The 6,000-nt window shown below is 38.4% G+C and overlaps 1 non-coding gene across 1 annotated transcript; it reads left to right on the top strand.

The window, feature by feature from the left end:
- The first annotated feature begins 437 nt into the window (after nt 1-437).
- On the top strand, nt 438-509 carry TRNAP-UGG (transfer RNA proline (anticodon UGG)). Its single transcript has one exon. It is a non-coding gene; the product is annotated as a tRNA-Pro (tRNA).
- Nucleotides 510-6,000: the final 5,491 nt, after the last annotated feature.

The raw sequence follows: 6,000 nt of genomic DNA, 5'->3' as shown, positions 1-6,000 counted from the left end.
TGAAAAAAATATTTTATTAGAGAAACAAGTTATGAAGAAAGAAAATTTACAAAGAAACAAAATTCACGCCTAGATCTACAACTTCGGTCATGACGCCGAAAGCGGTGCGGGCGACGCTAGCAATCTATGCATCGGAACGAGAGTAGGAAGCGAAGCATGCCTAGCGTATGCATTTCTATCGCGTACTCGCACTCGTAATCGTATCATCACGTACAATTTTTACAAAAAAGTATAGCATACTGCTGGAAAACCAGTTTATTCCTACTTTATTATTTTATGCATTTTTTCACGTATAAAAAGTGTACCTGCTTTGTATATGCCACCCCCCTACTTTTTGGGCTCGAAAATTTTGGAAAAAAGGGGTGGCTTATACATGGGGAAATACGGTATTTAATGTACAGTAGAGAGGTGTATGAAAACTTTTTTTAATGGTAGCTGGCTCGTTGGTCTAGGGGTATGATTCTCGCTTTGGGTGCGAGAGGTCCCGGGTTCAAATCCCGGACGAGCCCTTTTTGAAAAAGCAATACAAAATAAATAAATGAATAAAATACTGTAATCCCATTCAGATGTTGAAATAACCTTAGATAAACACAGCTATTTTACACAAATTTTTTACAGAACTTTTTTTCCTCTTAAGAATCTACATTTTATATTTTATATTACCATTTTCTTTTAAAATTTGCAAGTTTGGGGATAGTTTGTCAGGAAGCGCATTCAGAATTCACCCCACTTATTTGGATAATTTCCAATATATTGTAAATCCTTCAAAGGCAGGAATTTTAAAATGCTATACATTTCACCAACTGTTATCAGTGAAGCATCAAAAGGCAAGGCAGTTCTAGCGGTCACTTGTTAAACACAACAGGTAAACCTGTGCAGAGAGCTTTCCTACTGAATCTCAAGTTTAAAATAACTGAAAACTAGAAATTAAAGGCTCCCGTCAGTCATCTTTAAAATATTGAAAAATTCTCCTTTAGCATAGATACTCTTATGCTTAAATAAAAATATTCAAAATTGATGGGTAGAAATCATGGTTTAATTTAAAAGCTGTAATACAACACACACACATTTAATATGCATTTTGAATAATTATTCTTAGACTTCCAGCTAAATGTTAGTATTATTAAAGCAATTCGGAAGTAGAAATTTTAATAACTTTCTCTTCAGATAAGTTAGCCTGAGGAAAAAGGCTTTTTCTACCAGAGAGAGAGAAAATGTTTGCTTTTCTTTGTTACATGGGAACACTTAGAAGAGACTGGGAGATCCAGTCACTTTGCAAGTGGGAATGACCCACACAATCGTCTTTTCCAGTGCTCCCTGCCCACTTCCTATAAGTAAAGTCAATGGGGAAGCCAGCAGGAAATTGGATGTTGTTCCTGTTTCTATTGCTCTTTTGCCTACCCGTGGTTATTCTGTTTCTTTGTTTAGGGAAAGAAATATCTCTGAAATGATGAGCCTATGAATCACGTGCTATCTAGATACAAATAAAACCAAATACTTTTCAAAGTTTAGGCCAGTGTTTCTCAATCTTGATAACCTGAAGATGTATGGACTTCAACTCCCAGCATGCTGGCTGATGAATTCTGGGAGTTGAAGTCTAGACATCTTCAAGTTGCTACCAAAATGCTGTTTCAGGAGAGTAAAGGTAAGACTGGGTCTATGTAACAAAATGAAATTCAATTTAGAGAAAAGTAAAATCCTACACTTAGGCAAAAAAATCAAAAGTACAAATATAGACTGGGTGATACCAGGCTTAATAGCAGTAATTGTGAGAGGGATCTTGGAGTCTTAGTGGACAACCAATTAAATATGAGCCAGCAGTGTACGGTGGCAGCCAAAAAAGCCAACACAATCCTAAGTTTCATTAACAGAGGGATACAATCAAGATCAAGTGAGGTACTAATACCACTCTATAAAGCCTTAGGAGGACCACACCTAGAGTACTGCATCCAGTTTTGGTCTCCACATTATAAAAAAGATGTTGAGACTCTAGAAAGAGTGCAGAGAAGAGCAACCAAGATGATTGGGGAACTGGAGACTAAAACATATGAAGAACAGTTGCAGGAACTGAGCATGGCTAGTCTAGTGAAGAGAAGGACCAGGGGAGACATGATAGCAGTGTTCCAATGTTTGAGGGCTGCCACAGAGAGGAAGGGGTCAAGCTATTTTTCAAAGCACCCGAAGGCCAGACAAGGAATAATGGATGGAAACTGAACAAGGAGATTCAACCTAGAAATAAGGAGAATTTTTCTGAGAACAATAAACCAATGGAACAGAAGTTGCCTTCAGAAGATTTGGGAACTTCAACACTGGAGGCTTTCAAGAAGAGACTAGACTACTATCTGTCAGAAATGGTGTAGGGTCTGCTTGGGTGAGAGGGTTGGACTAAATGATCTACGAAGTCCCTTCCAACTCTGTGAATTGGTACCTGTAAAGCCTCAACTGTATAAACAAGCAACCATGTGTGTTTGAATCCCCCCTGAGGCAGAAGTTTCACTTTTGCATTTAGAAAGTTTCTGTCTCTGTCTCTCTCTCTCTTGAGAGGCTTCCCATAGGGACTGCTCCAATTGTCACTTGACCAACAACTGAGCAATTCAGTTGCAGTTCAGCCCTGCCATTAGTCCAATTGCAGATGCTCAGGGTCAGCTGAGGAGGATGTAGGGCTGCCGAGGGAGTTGATTTGGCACCAAGGCTGCAGCCCACAGAGAGCACAGTGCTCAAACTTTTTGCAGGACTTGTCTAGGCCTGCCTGCCTGCCTTGGGTCTCCAGACTCCGTGACACAGGTGAAGACACTCATGCACACAAAACTGACTCTCTGCTTGCATCAGTGTCAGGTCTGCTAAACAACTGTCACATCCATTGATTGAATGAGAAAAGAATCCGAGCCAATTCTGTCCACCCTTTTCTGCCCTAAACTGGGCTGTCTTCCCTATGACTGTATTCCTTCCCCTTATTGTCATGTCTTGAATAAACTACAATTGGGTGGGTCTGCCTTGTGTTTTGAAAATCACCGTGTCTGGGGCAAATAACATCATTGCCCTCACCTCTATGACACATCTTAGGTCCTCTTTCTCTTTGTTTATTTATGGCATATTTACCATATTTAGTTATGACTTAATGTGTTTGAGAGCTCATCCTTTCAGCACTGAAAATGGAGCTTAAACACATAGTTTATGCCTGTTAAGTAAGATAACAATAAGCAGTTTCCCCTTCCCTAAATTGCAACAGCTGGCCACTTGGGGGGGGGGATGTAGCAATGAATACAAAAAGGATGTGATTAAACTGGACAGTTGTAAAACGAATTAATGCAATGATTTCAAATCCCAGGTGGTAGAATTAAGACACGGCTGGCATTACAAAGACGACAAAAGCTCAAATTGATTTTATCTGGGCTCAGAAGCTTGCTAGTTTGTATTCAGATCAGGAAAGCAGGGCTGTTATAATTACAAAGCAGCTATTACACCACACTAATGAGTTCTCCAGGGAATCCTGAGAACTGAACTTCTCTGAAAAAGATTGGTCTCTATCAAGGTATTCTGAACGCCATTGCTAAGTTACCAAAAAATTCCCACGGTTCCTCTGGGAGAAAGGAACCATGGCAGCAAAGGGTTTTTTTGTAATGCCAGCCATGCATAAACAACATTGTGTTAACAAAGTATATGATACAGCGTGCATTGTTTAAATTATAAGACAACTAATAACATAAATATTTTATTCACACTACAATCCACAAGAGGCATTTTATTTTTCCTCACAGATGCACAAGGGATGGGAATAGTTTCAGCAAATAAACACAATGCAGAACATTTTAAAGGTGAAGGTGGACAGATCCTATCCTGTTGCAGCAATCCTTTGTATCTGCATTAAAAATAAATCTTATGAGTTGCACTGAGTTTGCTCTGAAACCTGGTGCCCTCGTAATAGTGTGGGTAACAAAGCCCATAATTCCTTGCCCAAAGCCAATATGGCTACGAGGGATGTTTGCTTAATCTTATTTCACTGCAAAAAATACCCTGGGTGGAATTTGCACCATGAATGTGGATTCTTGACATGCTAAATTCTAAAATATGATTTATAAATCACAATAATTGAATTCACCCATCATGCTGTTCCAGAACCAAGCAATCAATAATCTAGTTCACATCAGGAATACTAAATTGGTCAACAGTTTGAAATTAGGTAACATTTATGGCCAAAGTATTTCCTGAAGACCACTCTGATATTTTGTTCTAGATTACCTCCCCACCAACATGAATTTTCCTAAAGCAGTCTCAGGCAGTGATTGTCATAGCTTATGGCAGGAAGCTCCCCAAGCTATACATAACTGATTGAAAGGGGAATGGTCAGATTTGTGTGTACAGACACACACACACACACACAGAGAGAGAGAGAGAGGCATGTTACAATGCTATGCTTGTCAGACTAGGTCTGTATACAAATGCATTTTTATCTCCTATAATATTTAGAATATTCAATGCTTGCCTTTGATAAAGACAACTATTTTCCTTTCTTTTCTTTTATAATAACATTTTTAAAAAGATTATAATGTAGCATAAAGAAAATACAGAAGTAAATAATACAAAAAATAGGGAAGGAAAAAGGGAAGAGAAGAAAAAGCAAAAAAAAAGGCATGCAAATATTTTCTTTTCAAACAAATGGTGGAAACTTCTTTAACCTATCCCAGTTATGTCTGGCTTCTCTTGGGAATTTAGGGTGGCACCCATGACAATCTCCTCTCATTTTAACCTAACTACACCCCTGCAAGGCAGGCTGACCAAAGCACAGATGAACTCAATGGCAAAGTGATAATTTATACCTTGCATCCAATCCAAATCCTGACCCTGAGGGGCTGAACTACTAAAAGCCCGGGGCCTGTCATGTGAACCCCAACAATTGTGATTTATACCACAAAGCACCCTTCAGCAATTGTGATTTATACCACAAAGCACGATTTAGTGTGATGCACAATGCCATTTATTCTGTGCACAAAGACTACTTAAAAAAAAAACCCTATAGCTTGCATTGGTTTTATTTGACCCTGTGTCACTCCAAACTGATTTTATTAGTTGTTTCCATCCCTGCTTGGCAACCTTTTTGTAATGAAGATGTTTACTGCCCATATTTTAAATAAAAAGATACCCAGGTTTGTCAAGCTTTGGGACACAACCGGCAATCACTTGAAAAGTGTTAAAAGCTGCAGCTATTGGCAAATAGTGAAAGTCCTTTCCATGCTCTGGAAAGCTTGATCTGCTCTGTGTGTTTTTGAATGTGTCTGGGTATATTTAAAAGAGAAAATTAGTCAGATTTAAGTTTAATCCAGTCTCAGTCAGAGAAAATCACTGATTGTCTTTGTTGTTATTTTCCCTCATCTATTTCCTTTCCATTTATAACAAGTTTATTCTGCTAATAATAGAATGTCCTTGCTGGGCCTGATTATTAAATCTACAGGTAATTCTTGACTCATTTAATGACTCTTTGAAGTTAGAATAGCTCTGACAAAAGGAACTTATAGCCAATTCTCACACTTATGTCTGTTGACTCATATTTATGACGGTTGCAGTGTCCCGGGGGTCATGTGATCCCTTTTGAGACCTCCTGAAAAGTGAAGTCAATGGGGAAGTCAGATTTACTTTAACATCCTTGTTACTAACTTAACAACTGCAGTGATTCATTTAGCTACTGAGGCAAGGAAAGTCATAAATGGGACAAAATTCGCTTAACAATGTCTCACTTAGCAACATAAATTTTGGTCTCAACTGAAGTCATGAGTGGAGGACTACCTGTGTTCCTTTTCCATGCCTCAGAAGTATAAACTAGCAGAGAAGGCAAGAAAATGCAGGAAAAAAAATTAGATAAAAATAAACAGACGTGATTGTTTGAGAGTCAAACCCAAATTTTATGAGAGATCTGATTACCAACTGATTTTTAAAAAGTTTTCCATAAAGCAAGGAGACATGACCAGATATTGCTGTTGTGTAAGTTTTAAATTAGGTTGCCAG

The sequence above is a fragment of the Pseudonaja textilis genome, chromosome Z (genome assembly GCF_049901715.1).
Source record: "Pseudonaja textilis isolate UNSWEBS1 chromosome Z, rPseTex1.2, whole genome shotgun sequence".
Taxonomy (NCBI): domain Eukaryota; kingdom Metazoa; phylum Chordata; class Lepidosauria; order Squamata; family Elapidae; genus Pseudonaja; species Pseudonaja textilis.
This window is presented reverse-complemented; position numbering and strand designations above follow the sequence as displayed.